Raw genomic sequence first — 26,348 nt, forward strand, 5'->3', positions numbered from 1 at the left:
GCGCCCCGAGCCCTCCCACTTGTGTGACATTAGCGAATTATTATTCGCTAATGTCTTCCTGCTTCTCCTCCCGGCCAATCAGGAAGTGGGTCCTGAGACCCGATTGTCCGGGAGTCCTAAGACCCGTTTGGCTGGGAGAAGAAGCGACTGCCGGGACTCGGGAGGAGAATGCTGCAGGGGAAGCCATGAAGCCATGACCTGGATGGAGTAAGTGCAGGGCTGGCGGCAACGGGCGAGCGGGCAAGGCGGCAAACCTGGCCCCCTCACTCCCCCCACCCACCCCAAAAAAATTAAGCACCAGCCACTACTGCTGAAATTTGTCAAGTTCCGGCTGAACAGGCTGAATTTTCGATATGTGGCAACCAGCTTAAAGTGGTTGTACACCCTGTACAACCAATTTTACCTACAGGTAAGCCTATATTAAGGCTTACCTGTAGGTGTTGCAAATATCTCCTAAACCTCCACGGTTTAGGAGATATTTACAATAAAGCCCTGCGCCAATGTCTACGGCGCATGCGCACTTTAGAAAGGGCAGATCGTGCCGTTTCTAAACGGGGTCATGCCGTGACTGACGGCTCCCTCGCACATGTGCGGGAGTGACGTCACGCGAGTCCAGCGAGTCACAGAGCCGGAGTTCGCGGCCCCGAAAGGAAGAGGGGTGAAGATAGATGCTCGCTGCTAGAGGGGACAGCAGTGACATCCTACGCTTCGGTTTCAGGTAAGTGACACTTAATGGGCTACTATGCGATGCATAGTAGCCCATTATGCTTTACCTTTGCAGGGAAATAAAGAAGAAGTAAAACCCATCAGGGTTTACTTCCTCTTTAAACCCGGGAGGGAGATCCAGATGATCAGACCTGATTGTTTAGCTTTCCTCTAGCCCAAAAATCTTCCCACCCAAGACTGGTACTACATTTCCAAAAGCGAGATGAAATCTCAAAAAATATGTGCAGTCTGATGGACATTGTATTAAGAAAATCTGTGGTACGTCCTCATTCCTGTTACAGCAGTTGTACAGGGGGTCTACGACGAAAAGACACCAGAGATAGACTTTTCCCCCTTTTTTATGGAATACAAGTTTGTATGAGGACAATTATGCTGAGGGGTGTAGCTATTACTCAGCTATACCAACACAAACTACTGCAATCGGAGGGCAGAAATCCACATTTTTACAGGTTCCAGCTAGCTGCAGACACCACGAGGCAGCTGAAGATGGCAGAGGGTAATCAGCTGATGCCCACATTGCAGTGGTTACCTGATGCGCAGGAGCAGGCGCTGGTGGATACTGGCATCCGGCTGGAGCTACGCAGAGGGCTCGCCTTGGGGGTGATTGTTGGAGCGGAACAGGTGTGTTTGCTCTGCCCTGAGTGCCAGATTCCGACAGCGGAGGTAACTGATTGGGCCCGGTGTGGCCATTGTGGGGAGCCACTTACCAGGCTGGGACCTGTCCAGCAGGAGCCACAGTATTACACCTTGAACCTGCTCGAAAGGACTTTGTGTACCGAAGCCGCGGAGAACCCGGATTGCCGGAGAGGGCCAGGGATCACTTCCCAAAGGTGGAAAGGTGTTGCGGCCTAGCGACCCTTTCATGAAGATAAAGGACATATGTGGCGAAGAGGAGGCTGCCGCGACCTGTGGCACGGCCAGGGGCCTAAAGAATTACCCAGGTTCTCTTTCTTTCAAAGGGAGATGCAGAGAAGGGTTGCTCTGGAGTGGGGTATGGACTACTCATATGTCCCCTTCCAGATAATGGACATCGTGGAGAACTCCCGGGGAGAGTGGGAGGATGTCCTCATCTGGGATTTTCTGCACGTCCAAAGCCTTTGCGGGTGCCAGAGAGTGATGCTTGGGCCCGGTTTGTGGACATTCGGGAGGAATGGAAGCTGGGACGTGCCATTTACAGGGATTGAGTCATGGTTTTAAAGGCGGGTCAGCCTACCAGGAGCCATTCGGTCTCTGTCAGAGAGTAAGGGGATAGCAAGAGGAGATTGCCAGATCCCTGCTTCTATGTGTGAGGAGGACTGTTGTGCTGTACAGCCACCATAGAAGCAGCCACAGGGACTGCAGGGAAGTGGCAGAGTTGTGTGTGGTTTATACTTTCTGACATTTTCTTGCAGAAACAGACTATGCCTGCCACCCATTGTGCCTGATAGAGGGACTGTCTAATCATGGACACTTTGGGTGTACTGTTCCTGCCTACCTCTTTTGGAGCCTGTTGTCCGAGGAGGAGCCTCTCCTATCAGGAACAAAAGAAGTACTGCTCACAAGTTACATATATGTTTTGTTGTTGTTCTGTTTTTAGGTTAGTAGTTAACTTCTGACAGAACAAAACAAGCAGGAAATATATGTGGTGGTGGTGATTTGATTTTCTCTGCTGGAAGGATCATAACCCCCTTTCAGTGGTGATGTACAGTGTATAGGTATCATGTAAGTGTAGGATGTTATAAGTTATGTCTTCTTTTAGGATGTTCAAGGATTGGACGGCTTTCCATCTCCATTGTTCCAGAGGACAAAAATTCTGTGAGCAGTTTTTCCTGCAGGAGAAAAAGTGTTTCATATGTCTAGCTGCAGGGACCTGTAGCTAGGGTTGTATATTGGTAATGTACAGTGTATATACTTGACATATTTAATTTTGTACGTAACGTATTTGTACCATAGCCCTGTCCAAGTTGTTTCCCTCCCCCCATCCAACTAATTCTTGGGATGCCCTTGCTCTTGGGCCCAGGAGCCATTTTTCCATTTTTTTTCTCAGCTGGGGATCAGCTGTATACTGGCGGGGGGTGAGTGTAGCACCCTCTACCTTAGGTAGGTAGGTGCTAGAGTAGTGTTTGTGTTTTTACTGCCAGTGCAGGTAAATTTAGACAAGCCTAGCTGTGAGCTGTTTGTTTTTGATCTGGAGGCAGGGGAGTGGTTTAGTGTAGCAGCAGGTGACTGACATGTGCTTCAGCTCTCTGGCGCCTCCTCTGTTTCCAGTGAGAAGGTTCTGGAAAAGAGGCAGGGCAGGGGGTTGGAGTGACATGGGGTGTATTTGGAAGCCCTGACCAATCCCCAACTAGGATTGGCAGGGGGCAGGCCTCCTATATATACCCATGGTCAGCCTGTTGTGGGAGGAGTTGACGGGTGGAAGAACTGAATAATGGCGTGTTAGGCTGTGGTGGCCCTTGAGGGACCCCCTTTCTGGGGGGGGGGTGACCTCGGGCCTGGAGCTCGGGAGCTGGGAGGGAGCCTCTCTTTACACGGTCATTATGAGGGGTCCTGGAACAGGAGCAGGAGGAAGACAGCATCCAAGTTTACTTCCATAATAAAAACAACAAAAACAAGCAAGAGACTATTCATTGACTGGAGAAAGTGTGCCTAAAATGGATGTCTGACCAAGCAGGGTAATGTGTGGATGCTGAAACATGCAGAGACCCCACGGGGGCACCGCTACACCTTTAACTAGCAGTAAAATACGTATAGAACACTGATCTTGTATACATATATATCTAAAGATATTAAAACACACTATGCAACACCTTTTAAGACTCATAAACACCAAAAGAAAAGTAATAGATTTAAAATAAAAACTGTTGAGGTATTATTATAACTATAATATTCAGACAACTCCAAGGTAACTCCTAATGTATCGCAATCTTCATTGAACTAAGCACATTTTCCCAATAAATGTAAACTTACTCCACCGTATATTATTTTATATATTACAACAACTGAGTTTATGTCTGCAATCTACAGGTGAAGAGCAGTCCTTTCATATAGGATATAAACAGATGTAATATACATCCCTCCTTTTTGTGGGATTTGGCCATACAAGCTGATTACCAAATGTGGTTGATGCAAGTTTTGCATGCTTGAGAAAAATCTTCAGACTCTGTGCACAATAAGATGTTACATAATCACATGTATGAACAGATGACCACATTTACCATTATGATGGTTCACTATCAGCTAAGGGTGTCACCTTTCATTTTTGACGCTGTACATGAAGGGATTAGGTGAAAGTATTGTGCAAAAAGGTCAAACTGGCTAATTTAATTGCCCTAAGTGAGGACACCGCAATTGGACAGCTGCTTTAGGTATTGCTTACGAAGAATAAAAAAAATGAAATAATCCATAGAGAGATAGCCTGGTAAACTGCTCTTGAAACATAACTACTTTTTTGGCAAGTACAAGTTAAAGTCATGTATTTATAAAAATCAATGTGCACTGTCGGCAGATGATTCAATGTCACTCAGCTATGATTAAAAAAAAAAAAAAAAAAAAAAACATTGCCCCATCACTGTTCTTTCTTGTGGTTTCCTAGCTAATATAGCAGGCACCGCAGTGTCTACATGTATCTCCCCCCACTCCTATTCATAGGTATAAACACAAACACTCAGCCAAACCCAGCATTCATATTTATGGCAGAGCCACAAGACATAGGTGCCCGAGGGGAGACGGATCATTCCTGCACATGCAAGTATGGGTCTATGGGTACCTTCAGGAGGAATGACACTGATTTTAATCCTTTGGATTGAAGGATTCATACTTTATCTTCTTATCAAAACAGAGTCCTGCTGCTTCTGAGATGGCATTTTTTTAGTTCAGAAGAAAGCCTGTGATGAACTCTTTAATTAGCACCAGCAATCTTTTGTTGGTTAATGAGTGAGCTGGCAGAGCCCCTTTGATAGAGTCCATGCACAGAGAGAGATAAGAGAGCATTGGGGTCTTTGTATCCATTGTGTGCCTGTTGTGCTATCACTTATCAGAAACTCTAGCTCTTTGTAGCTCAGCAGCATGAATAACACTACTTTTGTCTTAACAGGATTGAAAAGCATAACCTGCAGGCAAAATCAGCAAACCTCAATTAGCCTCATAGCTGGTGGGGAGATTTGTGGCCACCTGGATAGAGATTACTAAAACAAAATCAGCATGCCTCAGTTCTCTTACTAACTAACTAGCGGTTACTTCAAAATGGCCCTCTTATTATGATACCATGATAGTTCTATATCACTTTGATAGCTCCAGTGTACACATCACCTTTGTGACCCATGTTATCTATAACCTTTTCCTCTGTGCCTGTTACTGCACTTATGTCTTCATTCCAGTAATTCTGAAGCTGGTACTAGGAGAAATATGTAGGCTAGGGTAGGACCCCACTGCCGCCATTTTTTATCTATACAGCGCTGGTTTTATATATTTACATGTGAGTGTAATTCTTTTATAATAAATTTGTCATATTTTTTATACGGGGTTACACTATGTGGCCTCTCTTTGTTTTTCCCCTTTCAATATAACCAATTTTACTGAGGATATCACCCCGGAGGCTCATACGGTTCCATATATCACCTTTGGACCCTTTTCCATTCTCCATCGAAGTTCAGCAGCCGTTGATGACCAAAGCTTGTTTGACCCATTCAAACGTAGGTTTCATTGGGTCCAAAGGTTCCGGTAAGCCTTCTTATTGTCGGTGGTGGTGTACCTTTGAATCATCCTTGTCTTTGTCTATGGATGTGTGCAATATGAAGTCACATATATATTGAAGACTAACCTCATTTTGCCAGACATATTTCCTGAGGACTATTAGGACTTTTCTGCTTTTTATGCACCCTTTATGTCCTCCTTTGTGAAGGGTGTATGGGAGGAATCCATTGTTCATGTTATGCAATACATGGTTGTTTTTTTATGTTTTGTTATATTAGCCCTACACTATTTTTGTTTTTTTGAGTTCGGCTTATATCCTGTTGGCTGTGTTAGCTGCTTGCTGTTTGGGTAGTGCAGAATTATTTGTTGTATATATTTCACTTGGATAGAGTTTACTAAAACAAATTCAACATGCCTCAGTTCTCTTACTAACTAACTAGCGGTTACTTCAAAATGGCCCTCTTATTATGATACCATGATAGTTCTATATCACTTTGATAGCTCCAGTGTACACATGACCTTTTGTGACCCATGTTATCTATAACCTTTTCTTCTGTGCCTGTTACTGCACTTATGTCTAGGAGAAATATGTAGGCTACCATTGCTGACCTCTTGACAATGCTAGTTATGGGTAGGTGCCCCTTGCTTCAATGCCTTCAGACCAGGACAAGAATGTAGACAGTGAAGTCAGAGGAAATCAAGACTTGTATGCTAAAGCCAGCTATACACAAGTAGATATTTGAACAAACGTTTGTATGAATATTCTTTGCACATTTGATGACTGGACAAATGTCATTCAAAAGTACTTCAACATTTCATTTGCTTTTAACGTTCATTTTGGAATGAATAATTTCAGAAAATCACATACACTGTTAAGAAATTCATTCCAGAAAAATGTTACATCCTGCTCTTTAGAATTTCCTCGTCACTATGGTTGAAAACGAATGTCAATTTGATCCCACTAACAATTAGGAAATCAAACAAGCATTCCTAACGACCACCGCACACAGATGTATGTCGGCAGAATGGCACAGGCAGGTAAATGGGCGTACAGATATGTCGCTTTAAATTTGCCGCCTTTCGGCGCGCGGCAGCGTGCCCGCAGGTCCCAGGTAACGATGTTCTCTTGCGGTGTGGAGAGGAAGAACGGGGAGATGCCTATGTAAACAAGGCATTTCCCCGTTCTGCCTTGTGTAATGACAGAGATCCACTGCTCCCTGTGATCGGGAGCAGTGATCGCTGTCATATCCTAGGTAGCCCCTCCCCCACAGTTAGAAACACTCCCTAGGACACACTTAACCCCTTCATCGCCCCCTAGTGGTTAACCCCTTCTTTGCCAGTGTCCTTTACACAGTAATCAGTGCATTTTTATAGCACTGATCGCTCTATAAATGACAATGGTCCCAAAATAGTGTAAAAAGTGTCCGATGTGTCCACCATAATGTCGCAGTCACGATAAAAATCGCAGATCGCCGCTATTACTAATTAAAAAATATTAAGAAAAATGCCATAACACTATCCCATATTTTGTAGACGCTATAACTTTTGCACAAGCCAATCAATATACACTTATTGCGATTTTATTTTTACCAAAAATATGTAGAAGAATACATATCGGCCTAAACTGAGGAAAAAATTTGTTTTTTTATATATTTTTGGGGGATATTTATTATAGCAAAGAGTAAAAAATATTGCTTTTTTTCAAAAATTGTCGCCCTTTTTTCGTTTATAGCACAAAAAATAAAAACCGCAGAGGTGATCAAATACCACCAAAAGAAAGCTCTATTTGTGGGAAAAAAAGGACATCAATTTTGTTTGGGTACAAAGTCACACGACCGCACAATTGTCAGTTAAAAGACGCAGTGCCGAATCGCAAAAAATGGCTTCTGGGGCTGAAGTGGTTAAAACAAAAAATATCAAACAAAATTCTACTAGTGTATGCCCAGGTTAAAGTGGATGTAAACCCGATTCATGAAATTTGAGCTGGGCACATATATCTGCAGTGTTTTCTTATCTCTCTTCAAAGCACCAAGTCTTGTGGCTTTCTCCTGCTCCATTCTTCTGTTATCAGCATGAAAACTTCTGACAAGTTCTCCATCAACTGAGATAAAACCAGCCTGAATTTTGTTTAGAGGGAGGTTGCTATAAATAGATTAGCAGAGAGCTTGCCATGTCACAGAACAGCTCTGAAAGCCTCTGCCTATAAGGAGGGAGGTGTGTGCACCTTTTCTCCAATCAGCTGTCTTGGCTGTATGCCCAGACTTCACTTCCAGTATTCAACAGGAAGAGAACATCTTTAACACGATCTGAACAGCAGATATACTGTACATGTAGAACTTATGTAGGGAGATTTGTTTCATCTCTGTGTATAATCTGAGGCAATTTACTTCACTGGGTATATGTGAGGGTTTCCATCCACTTTAAGCAAATGACCCAACTTGCTCCAAAAGGAGAAAAATCCTTTCTGACCCACAAAAGACAGTCGGGATACCCCATGCATCAACATTCTACAATGTTATTTTTAAAAAACAATTTGCAGCCATTTATATTCTAGGCAGCCCATATTTAAACCATTCTGCTTAGTCACTTAGAATCCGTTCATGTGAAAAAATATTCTGCACGTTTACAGCTTTTACAGAAAAGAACCCAAATGCTATACAGAAGTTAAACTTTCAGCATTTGCAGAGAATTCCTGGGTGTCTTTTACAGTGACCTAAAAGTAAAAACTATTCATAGAGTTTACTATGTGGATCATTTTTTAATGTATAATCCTCTTTTAATTTCCTCTTCTAAAGGAAAGTGAAACATTTCAGATCTTTTCAGATTTTTTTCTCTGCAGAATTGGAAGGTTTAGATTGGGAATAGTGGGTCTTGCCATTAGGGACACAGCAACAGAAGTTCTAAACCATCCCTACTCATTCTAAAGCTAAAAACAATTGTTTTAACTGGAGTTGGGCCTTGAAGCACACCTTCCAATCCCAACCCCCAAATACAAATATCTTAAAAAACCAAACAAAAATAAAAAGTTTGATCAAAAAATAAAATTAAAATGAAAAATACTCACCTCACCTTCCAACGCTCCCAGGAGGCATAGGTAACATCACTGCTCATCCTGGGACCACTGGGAGCTCGAATGTACTTCTACAATAGGTTGGACTGCACTCTTGCAGTTTTTGGAGCTCCCTGCTTTCCTGGTAGGCAGCAATGAGGCATGGTGAAGTCACCAGGAAGCATTAGAGGCCAAGGTCAGGGCAAGTATTTTTTATTTTTGGTAAATTATTTTCTTGTATGGCTTTTTAATACTATTTGTATTTTGGAGATGGAGGACACAGCACAAACATTACTCAAAGTTGACTATTATTATACATTATTATTATTAATAATAATAATAATAATAATAATGTAGCCAAGTCCCGAGCCTCTCCAGGCCTAATAGTGACCTCCAGAGTTAGGGACAGCTGACATCCTTCTGTGTAGCATGGGTTACGAGGCATGGTGGGTGGAATGTAAGGTAGATTAATGGGCACCAGACACTTCTTGAAAGCAGAGATTACTAAAAAAAAACAGAACTGTGGGAGGTTTTAGGGCCAGGACACCCTTTAGTAGTTGCAATGTTAATTGGTAGACTCCAAGACTTCTATAGGTAGACAGCCATGCAGGGAAAGGCACCCAGCCGGACGCCACATGTGCATGTGTAGGCATGCTGTCTCCTATGGCAAGAATCTTGAAAAATTTCTAACAAAGCTTGCGATGAACTCTTTCACTTCCTCGACAGTCTCCTTTTTCTATCTTCACTCAAATGAGCTCCCAGTCTATCAACTAGACCCGCTGATCCACTGCCACTGGATCTCCTGAGCCCTTCTAATCTTCTTCACCGATGTTAGGTTCAACTTTTAAACAAGTTGCTTAAGTTTATATTGCTTTGCCAAATTATTGCTTCTATAAGAATAATGACACGGAGTCAGGTATGTCTGTATCACAGTTCTGAGCATCCCCCAAAAGGACTGCTCCCTTTACTTCTTTTATAGGCAGTTCCAAAAGCAGTAATCTTATCGGCATTACCAAATGAGGTTAAGGTACAAAGAGTTTCTCATCAGCGAACATGTAATGATTATTCAGCAGTTCCAAATTCCATCTAGATACAGATTGATAGAACAATTGATACGTACATAGGTAAGAAAGGAGCACAAACAATTTAAATAGAACAATTGATACGTACACAGGTAAGAAAGGAGCACAAACAATTTAAATAGAACTCTAAGTCATTATTTCAACCCTATCACCGAGTATCTTCCTTAAGCGTCACCCCTCCGTCCCTGCTGGGTCCCTAGCTTGGCACTCACAGATACTCCTCAGGCGTCACCCCACTAGCCTGCTCAGTCCCTGGCTTGGCGCACAAGACTGCTCTGCAAGTGTCACCTCCGCTGGTTGGGTCCCTGGCTTGACACTTTCTGAAATTTACCAACTCTTCACCGTCCCCAGTTGGTGAGAACACTGCTCTGGTACTTGCTTGAGCTACTTATGGCTGTCCCTGGTAAAAAGGTGGATGGTCCCTTAGTGGCGACAGCTTCCCCTCTACCACCGACCATGACAGGTTCTCCGGCCGGCAGAACCTTCAATCCTGGTTGGACTGCAAGCCGCAATCCCAACCCTACGCTGCTCTCTTGCTTCTGGATAGGCCCTCAGATAGCCTAGCAGCCAGATATGCCTGGGATAGGCCTCAGGCTCTTGCCTAGCAGCCCAGGGCAGCACAACACACATCCACCCAGACAGCCGTCCAGGTGACACAGAACCCTGATCACCTGATCTCACCCACATAAATACGCTCTCCCAGCAGGCCAATGGACCCAAAAAGAATCCCTACCCATTGGCTGAGATATCCCATCTATTCCTAATCTGTCCTTGCAATGCCCTTGTCTTATCTAGTGCCACCAGATACCCGGCCATCTAGTGAAAGAAGAGAGAAGTGCAGCAATTCCAGAATTAGGGTGTAATCAATTGATCTCCTATCAATTGGCCAGGGCAACTATACCTGGCAGATAAATTTACTAGCAACAATGCCTACACATAACGGTGCTACGATAATAATAATGATTTCTATTTCTATTTAGCACACAAAATCACACAACAGAATACAACCATTTCCAGCACAGTGAACATTAGTCTATTGTCTCCATATGCTAGGGAAAATGCCAGATTTCCCTGCTGTTGGCATCATTACAGCTTTTTATTCTCTGCTGACAAATATTCTTTGTCTCTTTACCTTCTTCAGGTGTCTAAATGCAGAAATTACTACATAGTATTAACCTAATGCATGATGTTTTATTTCACAGCTATTTTATTAACTTTTACTGATACTGTGATTTAGTTACACTTACTGTTGCACCTAGAAAAGTGACTCAACAAAAGCATACTGTAAGGCAGCCCATAGATGAGTCTTTTTTTTTTTTTTTTTTTTCAGCCAGTATACATGCTTTTTCCCAGTAAATGACTATCCAGGTTGTACAGTAAGGATAGGCATAGCAGCATCAAGCATGGACATTAAAAAACAAGTCAGCAAAGGCAACTGTTAAAAGCTTCCCTGTAAGCTCCCCCCTACCTCCCCCCTCCACATCAGGGGCGGATCCGGGGGGGGCAACGGGGCAATTGCCCCCTCCGAGAAATGAGTGCAATGAACAGGCCAGTCAGGGCCCAGGGACTCGTGTGCGGGCGGGCCAGTCAGCGGGAGTAGGCAGGTGAGTGAGCTCCTAGCGTGGGGGGTGCCGTGGCCCCGGGAGTGACATTTAGGGGGGCGCCAGTATGTGTCACTGGCTGTCTCCTCCTAATTTTATCTTCCTGTGTCCGTCCGCCATGTTCAGTGTCTGGCGCCCTGTAATTGGGCATATGGGGGTCACGTGAGGCTAGAGCTGGCCTGTCCGTGATTGCTCCTGAAGTCCCGCCTCCGCACATGACCCCCATACACCCAATCACAGAGCGCTGCGCCGGACACTAAACATGGCAGCTACAGCGCGGGGGAGAGAAGCATTGTGAGCCGCCGCTGTCTTCTCCTCCTCCGGACTGTCAGGCCAGGCAGACACGAAGGTGAGTGAGACTCCCTCGTGACAGTCCTGTTACTGGCCCGGGGGGGGGGGGGGGGGAGAGAGAGAGAGAAAGTCAGTTAGTGTAGCATGGGGGTCAGTTAGTGTAGCATGGGGGTCAGTTAGTGTAGCATGGGGGTCAGTTAGTGTAGCATGGGGGTCAGTTAGTGTAGCATGGGGGTCAGTTAGTGTAGTATGGGGGTCAGTTAGTGTAGTATGGGGGTCAGTTAGTGTAGTATGGGGGTCAGTTAGTGTAGTATAGTGGTCAGTTAGTGTAGTATGGAGGTCAGTTAGTGTAGTATGGAGGTCAGTTAGTGTAGTATAGTGGTCAGTTAGTGTAGCATGGGGGTCAGTTAGTGTAGCATGGGGGTCAGTTAGTGTAGCATGGGGGTCAGTTAGTGTACCATGGGGGTCAGTTAGTGTACCATGGGGGTCAGTTAGTGTAGCATGGGGGTCAGTTAGTGTAGCATGGGGGTCAGTTAGTGTAGTATAATGGTCAGTTAGTGTAGCATGGAGGTCAGTTAGTGTATTTTCTGCCAGTACCCCTCCCGAGACTAGGCTCTGGATCCGCCCCTGCTCCACATACACCCATAGGTGCCAGATCTTTCTTTTAGATAAAAAGTAGAGTTACCACCTTTTGGTCCATGGAAAACCACAGGATAGTTAAAAAGATAGTGAAGTGATAAGATAGTGAAAAGCATGTGTCACGACCATGTGAGCAAGGAAAAACAGGCACGGGTTTTACCATTTTTCTTCAGTCTTTTTAAGCCAGTCCCACATGGATCGAAATTTGGCCGGTTCAGCAGGGACTGGCTGCATTTCAATCCACGTATGGGCTAGCTGATTGCACACAAGTCAATCTATCAATAAACTTGTGTACAACCAGCCTATCAGGGTTTTTCCCCAAGTGATCAGTGCCACTGGCAACACTAATCAATGTGTTCTGCCAGTGGGGAAGGCTCCCTGTCGCAGCCACTTTAAAAAAATCTATTACACTTGCAAGTTTGCTGGAACTAATATTATGTACAGAACAAAGGACAAGCTTTTAGTCTAAGCCTCGGTTCACACCAGAGGCGGCACGACTTGCAGGTCGCCTCACCGAGGCGACCTGCACACGACTGCCCGGGCGACTTGGAAAACGACTTCTGTATAGAAGTCTATGCAAGTCGCCACAAGTCGCCCCCAAAGTCGTACAGGAACCTTTTTCTAAGTCGGAGCGACTTGCGTCGCTCCCCTTAGAACGGTTCCATTGTACTGAACGGGACGCTACTTGTCAGGCGACCTAGGTCGCCTGACAAGTCGTCCTAGTGTGAACCGAGCCTAAACAGAAACACCGAAAAGAACCGTAACAAATGTAACAATGTAGTTATGAATAAAGCCTGCAAACAGTGATAGCAAGCTTTATTCACAAATACACTCTTGTAAGAGTCAGATCTGGATGTACTGTGGGGGTGGGGTCATTGTGCCCACAGCACTTAAAGAAGGGGAATGTAACTATTAAAACTTGGCAGGTGGCAACCCACCCAAACAGGCATTCTTTGCACAGTGACTTCAGAGCTCCCTAAAATATTTTTTAATAGTTCTCAATCAGCAGACTCAAGTACTCTCACATGGACGTGTGTTTAAAGGATATCTCGACTCAAGAACAAAAACGAAAGATGTGTCAGCTGCATTTTTTTTTTTTTAGACTATAAATATTTTCAGCAAGTACAGAAAATACCTGTTAAAGCGGAGTTCCGCCAATTTTTTTTTTTTTTAAAAGTCAGCCGTTACAAATACTGCAGCTGCTGACTTTTAAAATATGGACACCTACCTGTCCAGGGCGCCTGCGATGTCGGCACCTGAAGCCGATCTGTCCCTCGGCTCTCGGGTGGAGGCACCACCATCTTCGGTAAGGGAAACAGGAAGTGAAGCCTTGCAGCTTCACAGCCTGGTTCCCTACTGCGCATGTGCGAGTCGTGCTGCGCGATCCCACTGGTCCCTGCTGTCTTCTGGGACCTGTGTGTCTCCTAGAAGACAGCGGGGGGCAGGGGGCGGAGGAGGCGCCGGATGTGGCTTGGATAGCCGCAGATACTACGGCTATCTATGCCCGGAAGTGGGAGCAAAGACCTGGATTAGACAGGTATCTGCTCCCCCCTGAAAGGTGCCAAATGTGACACCGGAGGAAGGATTCCGAAAAACGGAAGTTCCATTTTTGGGTGGAACTCCGCTTTAATCTTGTTAGAAATGCTGTGGCCTTGTCACTTCCTGTAAACTGAACTGAAAGAACAAACGATCTTAAGTCTGGCTTTAGATTATAAAATTTTCTTTTATTCAACAAGGGTTGAAGGAAAAAAAAAAAATAGCTTGATTCCCACATCAGCACAATTAGTGTTGATGGGTGAATCCCTCCTACTGCGCTATTGTTTTCTGACAGCGGGAGGTTTCCCTGCCATCAGGATACAATGATTTGAAGCTGCCTTCTGTAAACTACCAATTCCCTGGTCTGCCACGTGATGGAGATTTAGGCCTGGTTCACACCTATGCATTTTTCTGTGCTTTTTGCATTTTGCAGATTTGCACTACAGTCCATGTAACATGGTTTCTTATGGAACGTGTTCTGTGGTGCAAATCTGCAAAATGCAAAAAGCACCAAAAATGCATTGATGTGAACCAAGTCGAAAAGAGGAGGACCTGTCTGTAGTTAAAATCAAGAAAGTAGCCTGGGTAACAATCATAGCACCTTCCATTGATGCCATGGAGAAGTGAGCATATTTAGTCTAGGAAAGTAATGCCGCGTACACACGATCCGAATTTCCATCAGAAAAAACTTGGATGGTTTTTCCGAGGGAATTCCGCTCAAGCTTGCCTTGCATACACACGGTCACACAAACGTTCTCTGAACTTTCGACCATCAAGAACACGGTGACGTACAACACTACGACGAGCCGAGAAAATTAAGTTCAATGCTTCCGATCATGCGTCAAATTGTTTCAGAGCATGCGTGATTTGTTTTTGTGCGTCCGAATTGCATACAGAAGAACACATTTTCGGATAGGAACTTTTCCCGACCGAAAAATAGAGAACAGGCTCCCAATCTTTTGCTGGCTGGAATTCCGCCAGCAAAAGACCGATGGAGCATACACACGGTTGCATTTTCCTCATCGGAGTTTTGCTGGCGGCATTTCCGATCGTGTGTACGCGGCATTAGAGTGTTATTTGTAGGATTACGATGTGAAAATAGAGAAAAAAAGCCTGAAAAAGAAAATGAACGTATCCATCACATTTGGTAAGCTGCAATATATAAAGTTTTTCTTTTTGGGTTTACATATGTAGTCATTATATGTATGGGAACATCTGTGGGTTTCACCACCATTGTCTGTGAAGAAAAAGTACGATTGGATTGTACTGAATACTATGCAAAGATTAGGTTCATACCTCAAAATAATAATGGCTCATTATATGCCAATACATGCTTTCCTCTAAGTATATCTCTAAGTGTAAGGAACAACATATAGTCTATTCAGCGATGATGTCTTTCAGCGCTGAAGTGTCTGTACAACCTGGCTGAAGCACCATTCATCACCGTTTACATGTCTGACTCAGTGGAGACAAGAGGTAGCAGCTGTTTCAGTATTCAGCTCATCATGTGACCAGAATTCAGTGTAAAAGGCTTTTGGAGGAGAAGCCAGATGTTAGCTTGTCTACCGCTTTATCGCTTATGTACACATCTGGACATTTTTTTATATCCAGTACTACAATACAATACTATTATTGGCCCAGGACCCATGCATTATATAATAATAATGACTTCTTGGTATATATGCTTTTAGATCAACATGTTTCATGCCTGTACCTCCCTCCACAAGGCCACAAGGAACCTTTGCTATAATTTTGCCTGTCAGTATGCTCTGCCTATGATACAATAGGTCATAATTGTGCGGCGGTTAGCACTGGTAGTAATGGCCCCAGAGCAGAGGTCTTGGGTGAATCACCAATCAACCCTTTAAGCACTCAAAGTTTTTACAGCTTAATATACAGAGCAGTTTCCAGGAATAAGTACTGCATGAGTTTGTACATTACCTCAGTGCTGAAAATGGGTCACATAGGAGAAGCCCAGCCGAATGAGTTCAGGCTGGACTTCTCCTTTAAGTGATTGTAAACGATCTACATGTAAGACAACCCATTCAGTTTAAAATAGAAATGAAAGGAAAAACATTTTTGTATAGATATAAAAAAAAAAAAAAATTATAAATGTTTCCCTTTTTTATAAGTGATCATATTCCCTGTGTTCTCAGCTGCATAAGAGCTGGGGGGAGGGGAAGCAGCAGTACACGGAGCTTGCCAGTGAATGGCTGTGCAGTGGGGGCATGTCAGGGCAAGTCTGATCATTGGAGAAGAGTACACAGAGTTCCTAGCATAGCTAGAGAACTGACCATGCTGTTCTCACCTGCTTAGTGTGGTCAGATTTTAATAGGACAGGAGCGGGACTGGCAGGAACACCAGAGATTTCACATAAAGGAAGCAATACAAAGAGAACGGGAGACTTTCTCCTACAAGTACATGATACAGCAGGGATATATCAGGAATATGAAGTGTTGGGGTAACAAACACTTTAAGCTGTAATCATCTGCAGTGCCACACAATAATGCCCCGTACACACGGTCGGACATTCCGACGGAAAATGTGCAATCGGAGCTTGTCGTCGAAAATTCTGACCGTGTGTGGGCTCCATCGGACATTTTCCATCGGATTTTCCGACACACAAAGTTTGAGAGCAGGCTATAAAATTTTCCGACAACAAAATCCGATCGAGTCAATTCCGACCATGTGTGGCCAATTCTGACGCACAAAGTGCCACGCATGCTCAGAAGAAATTCCGAGACGGAACAGCTCGGTCTGGTAAAATTAGTGTTCAGAATGGATAGAGCACTTTCATTAGGCTTCAATGTTTAAAATTGTTTAATACAGCGCACTCTGCTAGAAGAATGAAGTATTTTTGCTGCTCATATTCAGACAGACTTCTTTCTTTATTATTTATTGTGATTTCATCAATATATTTAGATTTGTCACATCGGAAAAAAAATATATATAATTTTTTTTTTTTTGGTTTGTATTGTTTTCAAGCCTGATCTTGTTGTTAATTTTTATTTTTTTTATTTTAGATCCTGAATATTTTTGTGTGTGTTTTGTGTGTCAAGTTACCACAACACTATTATCATCTGGTATTATTTAATCTTTAATCTCAAGGAGATTGTTTGGTATTGGTGTCTCTTGTTAATTTCACATTGTATTTTTGAAATGTACCTGCCTCCTCACAAACAAATTGTCCTTTTTGAAGGAAAACACACATAGGCGAGTATAATTGAAACAAAAATTCCTTTATTAAGGGCTCAGAACCAAAGAGGGAGGCAACGCTGGAGAAACAGCAGAAATTGGTGAAGCCTTTGGCCCCCAGGGCACACATTAATTATTTCATGGCAAAATTGGTGGCCTGAGGAGTCCATATCTAAAGGAGTGCAGTCTGGTCCAGAAGTCCCAGAGATCATGAAAGCAGCAGATGACATCTTTGTCCCCAGGCTGTGGTCATACAAGAGCCTGCATCTTTTGTCAGACCAGACTGAACTCAGGTCATCACTCTCTGGTCTTCCTTCCATGCTTCCTTCCACGCTGTGGCTGTGGTGGTGGAGTTGTGGCAGGAGGAGGAGGATGGTCCAACTCACTCAGGTGGGTATTTGGTGTGATTTCGCCCCTCACCCCTGATAAGGTCAGGGATTTAATTTAGAGTTCTCACTTAATATAATGCCTACGTGTAAATCTGTTATGAATGTAACTTTTTGGCTGTTGAACTCAATTGAAGCTGCTTTTGTTTTCTTGTAACTGTATTGCCATGGTGTTGAAGCTTGTGTTCGTAGCCCAGGTGACTCCTGTTGTTGTTTACCCTTGCCCTTTGTGGGGTTGTGCTGATGCTATTGTTTGTATAATTGCCTATAAAAGGCCTTTGAAAGAAGTAAAAAGCAGCAGTCCATTATGCTCAAGAACTGATACACGGATTTCTGACTCTGTGTCTTAATTCCTATAGAAGCAATAATTTGACAAAGCAAGATAAACTTAAAGCAACTTATTTAAAAGTTGATCCTAACATTTTGGCGCCTGAACAGGGACCCACCAAGTTGCTACAAGAGGTGGCTGAGCTACGCTGACGGAACGAAAGGACAGGCATTCCGGGAACCACAGATCAAAAAACCTGCGCAGGTAAGCTTTATTTTTCTTATATTCTGTGCTCCCCTGATTTGTGCCTATCCGTTCTGTCAGTTACGGTTCTCCTGGTTTTAAAACACCAGCCTCTGTAGTGGTGAGTCTAGAATTACTGCATATTTTAGTTTATATTGCTGGAATTATTTGTTTGTTTTGTTGTCTGTGTCTGTCTTGTCTGTCTTGTTGAGAAAGTGAATGAGCCTTGTCAAGGATGGTATGAGTTAGAAGGGGATTGCCGAACTAAGCAACGGAATGCGCCTTACCTCACATGATTGGGAACTTGAGGGCTTGTGAGCTTGGGGGTCTGACGCTTATGCTTAACCTCACATCTAACTCATAAACCATAGACGGGTTGAGAGTATAAGCCCTGTCTGCTCCATAAAGCAGGGATAAGAGTGTATGAGAGGGATTCCCAGATACGGGGAGGGAATAAGATCTCCAAAAGTCCGGAGATCTAGTCGGATACCTGGCCACTTAAAGGAATGCTTGTATATGTTGTAGCCGCATTTTTGTATATGTTGTAGCCGCATTCTGGTTTGTTATTGGGCTAGCATATAAAGTAATTATTTGTTATTGGGCTAGCATATAAAGTAATTCGATTTCAGAAATCTCATTCCGGAAGAGGTTTCTAGTATTCTAGCACCCTAGGAGGAAGGCAACGAGGAACTAGTGTAACTTAGCTGGTTTGTTATTGGGCTAGCATATAAAGTAATTATTCATTCTTGTATATGTTGTAGCCGCATTATATTGTACACTAAGTGTCCCACACGCTACCTAGGCAGGACTGTTAGAATGGGCCAGAGGAACACAAAACCCCGTCAGGGAATTGTGGCGCACTATACGGTGCCACAGATAATTAAGAACATTTATGGGAAAACCGAAGCACAGGACTTAAAGGATGTCCTTCGTAAATTTAAGGTGAAAGGAGCAGCGGGCTTAGACCCGGATGTATGGAGTGAAATAAAAAAGGGACAGACAAGGAGAGGTGTTAGAGAAGCAATGGATGCGTCAGGTTCAATGCTTAATTAAGGTCTCAAATAGAGCGAAAGAAGAGGGGTGGAAGTATAATCCAGACTGTGATGGTTGGGATATGAAAGACAGAAGAACAAAAAATGTTGAAATTTTAAATAATCTTAGTTCAACCATCCCACCCCCATATACTGACATAGAACGTAAACCACACAAGATATATCCTGTACTTAAGGGTAGAGAATGTTTTTTTTTTTTTCAGGTTTGTGGAGTATAAGAATTTCATTCAGAAACTGTAGCCCCCGTACGCATTGATACATGCATTATAGTAAAGCCAGCTGTTTTCTGTAGATTTGTGACACAATTAAATGAATACACATGAAGCAACCTGGCAGGATGGGGAGGGATTATGCAGACATAAAATGACTCTGACCCTGTTTAACCAGTTTATGACTGACCTGCAGACCGAGCTGAGGGGGATGGCAATACTGGAGACAGGACATGTCAGACATATAGACTCAAGGGCTCCTTTTATTGCTAGATTAGAAGCTTTCTGTCAGGCAATACAACAAGAGGGGGGGTCAATATCACCCATGAAACAAATGCCAGGACAGACTGTATCAGAATTTTACTTATCTATAGAAAGTATGATGGCAGATGAGGGAATGGATTTAGAGCTGCCAGTCACGATCCGAGCCTTCAATAGACAGTTTATGGAAGGATTAATTCCACAGATAAGTGAAAGACTGAAAGCTTGCACACCACCCTTAATTTGTTGCGATTTTTGGCAGAAAAAGGTTGCAAGGTTAATAAGAAAAAGTTGCAAGTGTGTCAGGAAAAAGTTATCTTTTTGGGACATTGTATATCACAGGGTACGAGACATCTCACTGAGGAGAGGGTTCAAGTGATAAAGGGAATGTTACCCCCACGGAATTTCAAACAATTGCGTATGTTTTTAGGTATCGTGTCATATTGTAGACAGTGGATACCACATGCTAGCGCTTTGATGCAGCCATTATACGATTGTTTGAAAATTGTACCGTATATGCTTACAGAAGTAGCTTATGAGTCGTTTATCACTTTGAAAAAGTTGATTTCTGCCCTGGCTATTGGTATACCAGATTACACCAAGATATTTAATCTGTACATTGCTGAGATCACTGGACATGCCACAGGTGTTCTGACACAGGCACATGTAAAACAAAGACCAGTCGCTTACTTTTCAGCAGCATTAGATCCAGTATCTAGAGGTTCACCGTCTTGTGTACGGGCGGTAGCTGCAGTGTCAATTATAGATAAATCATCAGAGATTGTTCTAGACAATCCAGTTGTAGTGCATACCACACATGACATACATGCAATCTTGTCTCAGGTACAGCCCAAACACATTTCAATGGCTAGGCAATTAAGGTTACAGTGTACTTTACTTTTACCTCCAAATGTCACTTTTCAGCGCTGTACAACTTTAAATTTGGCCACCTTTTTGCCTCTTCAGTCACCAGATTTGGCAAGGGGGAATGATAATGATAGTGCTAATAGTACTAGTGAGAAAGGAAATGAGGTACCTAACACTCTTTTGTTTAAAGAAGTAGATGAACACGATTGTTTTCAGCTCATGGAACAGGAGACAATGGGATTTCCACATGTTACAGATACACCAATTTTAAACGCTGAGCACACTTTGTACATAGATGGCAGTAGGTTTGCTGATGACAAGGGTAAATATCACACAGGTTATGCCGTAGTGACTGATACACAGGTGATTGACGCACAGCCCTTACCAGCCCACATGTCAGCACAAGAAGCAGAATTAAAAGCTTTAGAACAAGCCCTAGAATACTTAAAAGGACGAGAAGGGAATATTTACACTGACTCCGCTTACGCTTATGGCGTAGCGCATGATTATGGCCATATATGGAAGGCTAGAGGTTATCTGACAGCAGCAGGTACACCTGTAAAACATGGAGAAGGGATTAAGAGAGTCCTGAACAATCTTCAAAAGGTTAAACGAGTAGCCATCATGAAGATAGCGGCACACACGAGCGCAAAAACAATTGAGGCATAAGGAAATGCATTTGCAGATTTGACTGCAAAACAGGCAGCTCTAGGGGAAGGAAGCCCTGAGACCTTAGCAGCAGTAGAGGTGAGTATCCCAGAACCAACATGGCAGCAGCTGAGTAAATTACAGGAGCAAGCAGGGGAGAGCGAGAAAGATAAGTGGGTCAGAATGGGAGCAGCACCAGACCTTGACAATGTATGGAGGGAAGGGGGCAAAATATGCCTACCTGCCTCTCTGTACCCAGCAATGGCAGCGGCAGTTCACCTACCCACACACGTCAGTTCCAATTCCATGTATAGGATTGTGAACCAAGGATGGCTCGCCCCTGGATTCAGTAGCACTGCAAGAAACTACTGTGCAGCCTGCCAAATCTGTCTCCTGAATAACCCAGGACAGAGAGTAAAAACCCCACGAAAACACCAGGTCCGGGCCCAATACCCCTTCCAGAGACTGCAAATTGATTACATACAAATGCCTAAGAGCGGCCCCTTTGAATTTGTCCTCGTGTGTATCGATTTATTCTCAGGTTGGCCCGAAAGTTATCCAGTAAAATCGGCTACAGCTAAAGCCACAGCTAAGAAACTGATCACTGAGTTAATACCTAGGTTTGGTCTTCCTGAAACCATAGAATCAGATAGGGGGACACACTTTACAGGAGAAATCATGCAGAATGTGATGACCATGTTAGGGGTTCAACAAAGTTTTCACACCCCTTACCACCCACAGAGTTCGGGATCAGTGGAGAGAGTAAATGGGACAATAAAGTTAAAAATACAAAAAGCCATGCAGGAGTTAAACAAGCCATGGCCTGAATGTCTGCCTTTGGCTTTGTTCTCTATAAGGTACACTCCAACAGGAAAGACAGGATCATCCCCATATGAGATACTTTTTGGGAATGCACCTAGATTAGGTTTATACTTTCCACAGAGTATGCAATTGCAATGTGATAGTTTGACTGCATATGTGATACAATTACAACAACGTCTAACTAAGATCCACAAAAGTGTGTATTCTTCTCTTCCAGACCCTAATTCAATAGCAGGTACACATACTCTGCTACCAGGGGATTATGTATATGTAAAGAAACACACCAGAAAGACATTGGAGCCAAGGTTTGAAGGTCCTTATCAAGTGCTTCTGACCACAGCCACTTCAGTAAAGCTGGAAGGAAAACCTACCTGGATACACGCATCACACTGCAAGAAACAACCCGAGAAAACAACATGATGAAATATCTACTTACATATTTTCTGTTGAAAATTGTTGTTTTACAAATATATGCATGGACTCCTGGTATTAATGTAATTGAGGTAGAGGAAACAGCAAACTTTGAATGGGTTATAGATGATCCTAAAGTGGCAAATGTATCAGGATATGAGATAAATAAGGATTACACTGTGGGTAATTATACTGTTGAAGGACATAGGCGACCGTTTCATGTAGATGTAGGTATAGCATGGATACAGGCAGACCCCCTCTCAGAAGTAACTGTAACTTTCCAGTGGAACGATAATATGGGTTTCCCCTTTAACAATAGTAAGAACCATAGGTGTCATAAAATATCCCTTTCACAGACATGGAAACAAGCCCGGGAACGGGTAGTGGGACAAATGTACCAAATATTAACAGTCATGGCAGAAGGAGGGAATATAACCGAAGGGATGATTAATCTGACAGATATTACCGTTAATCAATCCAGTACTTTCCTCTGTGCATCTTGGTGGAGGGAAGAGAGAAATGATGGGTGGTATTGGAATGCAGAGGCCTATGGGTTTCACATACAAATGGAGGAAGAAGTAACGCCAACAATTGAATCTTCCATATTAACACCCGTACCAAACACTTGCATAAATGTATCGACATCACAACAGAAAACAAAAATAAAATTCAATATCACCTTTCCCTCTATACCGGAGTGTAGGTATAAGCGAGAATGGTATGATACTCTATTGGGATTAACAGGTACAGGAATGGGAGTTTTAAACTCGGTCGAGATAGAAGAAATGAACAACAGATGGAAGCATGCAGGGGGACACATAGCTGACAGTTTGACTATTACAAGCAAATGGTTACCCACCGCTTTTGAAACCCAACTGCAAGAAATACCCCTATTACACTTTTTGGGAGGGTTAATAAATCACACGATAGGAGCAGAGCTCCAGCTGTGGAATCAAAATCAACAGTTTGTAAATTTCACACAGTGCTCTTTTAACCTCTTATCCTATCATATACAAATAAATAGGGCCAGGACTGAACTACAGTTGGGAAATTATCATACCTGGATGAAATATTTTAAGGGTTTAACTGACGATGGTGTATGGTTCCAAGTAAAAGGGGATAAGATAGAATGTGAGGAGAAATGGTGTGTAGGAAGGTTTGAAGCATACCGGGTAGCAGATGTAATGGAAATGTGTAAAATAGTGGTCATGCCACTAGTAATTAATGACGAGTTTTGGTATCCAGAAATATATGGGAAATATGTAGATAAAGGAAACAGAACCCATGATTTAACTCTATGTGAAGGAACTAATAAGGGAATGGTATGTGGCAGAAGTTCCCCAGTATATGAACCTTGCTTGTTAAAATACCAAACTAGCATATGCAAAATGCAAAGAACACCGATAAATGTGAACAATAGATTCATAGAAATAGGACCCCAGCATATTTGTATCATTACTAATGACAACTGCACCATGTTAGCGTTAAATAGATCGGCGCCGTTTGCGGGATGTATAAAAAAGATTAAAATATTACAATGGGGTAATGACACCTATCTTTTTGAACCAGACGCCGATAAGATATTCTCTTCAGTCTATGAGGTACATAATCTCACTGACACTACACCCTTTATAATTTCTTTAGACCCACTAAAACAGGTTTTGGAACAATCAGAGTTGTTAAGACAACACATAGAAACACTAGAACATACCCTACAGAATAACCTTGTATCCGCAATAGTTGACAAAGGTAGACCAGTACATCTTTCCTCACAGATACAACAGGATACTGCACCACATTGGTGGGATATATTTAGTGGAATGTCTTCTACAGCAACCAATACCTTTCACTGGTTGTTAAGTCCAATGGTAATTATTATTCTAATATTAATATCACTTACAATCACGAATATATGTGTATACAGGAAAATAAATAGGAAAATTAGGAGAATAGACAGGGCATACCGATAAATGTGTATTGACATCACCCTACTCCTATAAAACTCCTCTTCTTGAATTTTAAGATGTTGGTAATACCTAGGGGGATGGGTTCTACCCCTCTGACAACTCGCGGTCAGGGAAAGGACTCTGGGGAAAAACTGACTAGAACTTATTCATGAGGACCCAGGGGGAAGGAGAGGATGATGTCAAAGGGGGAAATTGATAAGGTCAGTGATTTAATTTAGAGTTCTCACTTAATATAATGCCTACGTGTAAATCTGTTATGAATGTAACTTTTTGGCTGTTGAACTCAATTGAAGCTGCTTTTGTTTTCTTGTAACTGTATTGCCATGGTGTTGAAGCTTGTGTTCGTAGCCCAGGTGACTCCTGTTGTTGTTTACCCTTGCCCTTTGTGGGGTTGTGCTGATGCTATTGTTTGTATAATTGCCTATAAAAGGCCTTTGAAAGAAGTAAAAAGCAGCAGTCCATTATGCTCAAGAACTGATACACGGATTTCTGACTCTGTGTCTTAATTCCTATAGAAGCAATAATTTGACAAAGCAATATAAACTTAAAGCAACTTATTTAAAAGTTGAACCTAACACCCCCTTAGTTAAGACTTTATAAAAGAAGGTCCTCACACAGGAGGCGTTGACCCTCCTGCATGCCCTGCAGTTTTGTGGCAGCCATGTAGGCAAAGGCCTCTTCAGGAGTGGTGGTGGCTCTGAGGGACGCAGAAGCCTCCTGGATCAGCCTGAGTGCTGAATCCTGCACGTGACTCCCCTTCCTGTGTCTTTTGTTTGGAAGACGGAGGGGAGGAACCTGCGATTCTGTCAGGCTCCTGCTGGGCCCAGGCTTCTCCTGGCTGCCACTTAGCCCCGCCTCCTCCTGGCTACCACTAACCCCCGCCTCCTTCTGGCTGCCACATTCCACAGCCTCCTCCTGTGTGACACATTCCACAGCCTCGTCCTAGCTGAGGTCTTCCTGTGTATGAAAAAGGGACATAGTTTTAGTTTTTTATTCATCAATCACACACAATTTTCACCTCATGATTGTTGCAAATTGAATGTTAACAAATATAACAGATGATCATTCTGAGCCCAGCAGTTTTCATTCTTGTCCCAATTCTTTTTGCCCACTACTGTCTATTGATACGTAAAACACTTAAATCAGCAATTAGTGATCAATAATAACATCTAGTAAACATCATTTATTTATTGACCAGAAATCTGTAGAAGAATGCTATACCTGGCTCCAGCTGGGCTCCTCCACTTCTTCCTGGCTGGAAGTCCCAGGTTGGACATCGGAAGCCTCAGCTGGGGTGGAAGATAGGGTGGAAGGAAGAGTGGAAGGAAGGGTTGAGAGGGATTCCCTGACTCCAGTCTGGTCTGACAGAAAACGAAGTCTCTCATAGTACCACAGCCTGGGGACATAAACGTCATCTGCTGCAGCTCCGGATCTCTGGGAATCTGTGACCTTCTTGCGCTCCCTAAGATAAGTGCTCCTCAGGCCACTAATTTTGGCTTTTAAATAGGGGATGGTTGCCGTGGGGACCACCAGCTTCACCAACTCCAGCAGTTTCTCCAGCGCTGTCTGCCTCTTTTGTTTATGATTATAATGTAGATGTTTCTCCTGCCACAGACAAGGCAGCTTCCTGTACTTGTCTATGAACAGGGGGAGGAAGTTGTGGTCATTGAAGCCATCCATTTTATCTGCAAGACACAACACAAGAAAAACCCTAATGTCAGGCCAAACTCTCCTAATCTTGTTACAATATAGGCCTCAATCTAGAAGCAGTATAGGCCCAAGTTTAGATCTTACCTTCGTTTTCACGATCGGCGCGTCCGATACTCCTTCCTCCGCTCACAGATCGTACGTACTATGAAGAAGGCCGACTATGACGGCAAGTATGGACCTTACCCCAACCCCAATGTCAGAAAGGCCAAGATCATGGCGAAAGTGTTCAAGAGTCTGCACCGGAAATTTGGGGTACGATGATCCAAGGATCAGCTTAAGAAGCGGTTGTCGGACCTGAAATTAAGGGAGCACGAGCAGTACAGAAGGATCAGGAGAGTGCTGCAAAAAAGTAAGTAGTTGTGCTGTGTTCCTATTTATTTTTATTACGTTCGTGCTGCTCCATGTGCATTTCTTAACTGCGGTACAGTTTAAAATGGCAACTTTCATGTTCATGGGCGCATTATTCGTTCGTATGAAACATTGTTTGTTCGGCCTAGAAAACACAATTTTTTTGGCCATATGCATTTGAATAGATTTTTTATGGCCTACTTCTTTTAAAATAATTTGGTTGTGTAGATGGGTTTGTAACTAGAATGAAATGCAAACTAGATTCTGTGTAAGGAGAGGACACTCAGCAGCTGTTTACACATCTGGACACTGGAGCACTAGTGTGGGGGTCCCACACAGGTGCTCCAGTGTATGCTATAGGGG

General features: G+C 43.2%; 1 long non-coding RNA gene across 1 annotated transcript in view; it reads left to right on the plus strand.

The window, feature by feature from the left end:
* The first annotated feature begins 3,807 nt into the window (after positions 1-3,807).
* Positions 3,808-26,348, plus strand: part of LOC141134546 (uncharacterized) — an 82,414-nt gene continuing 59,873 nt past the window's right edge. The window contains exon 1 of the long non-coding RNA XR_012243196.1: positions 3,808-4,456. This is a non-coding gene — a long non-coding RNA (uncharacterized lncRNA). The remainder of the gene's footprint in view (positions 4,457-26,348) is intronic.

This window comes from Aquarana catesbeiana, linkage group LG03, assembly GCF_042186555.1.
Source record: "Aquarana catesbeiana isolate 2022-GZ linkage group LG03, ASM4218655v1, whole genome shotgun sequence".
In the NCBI taxonomy this organism is placed as follows: domain Eukaryota; kingdom Metazoa; phylum Chordata; class Amphibia; order Anura; family Ranidae; genus Aquarana; species Aquarana catesbeiana.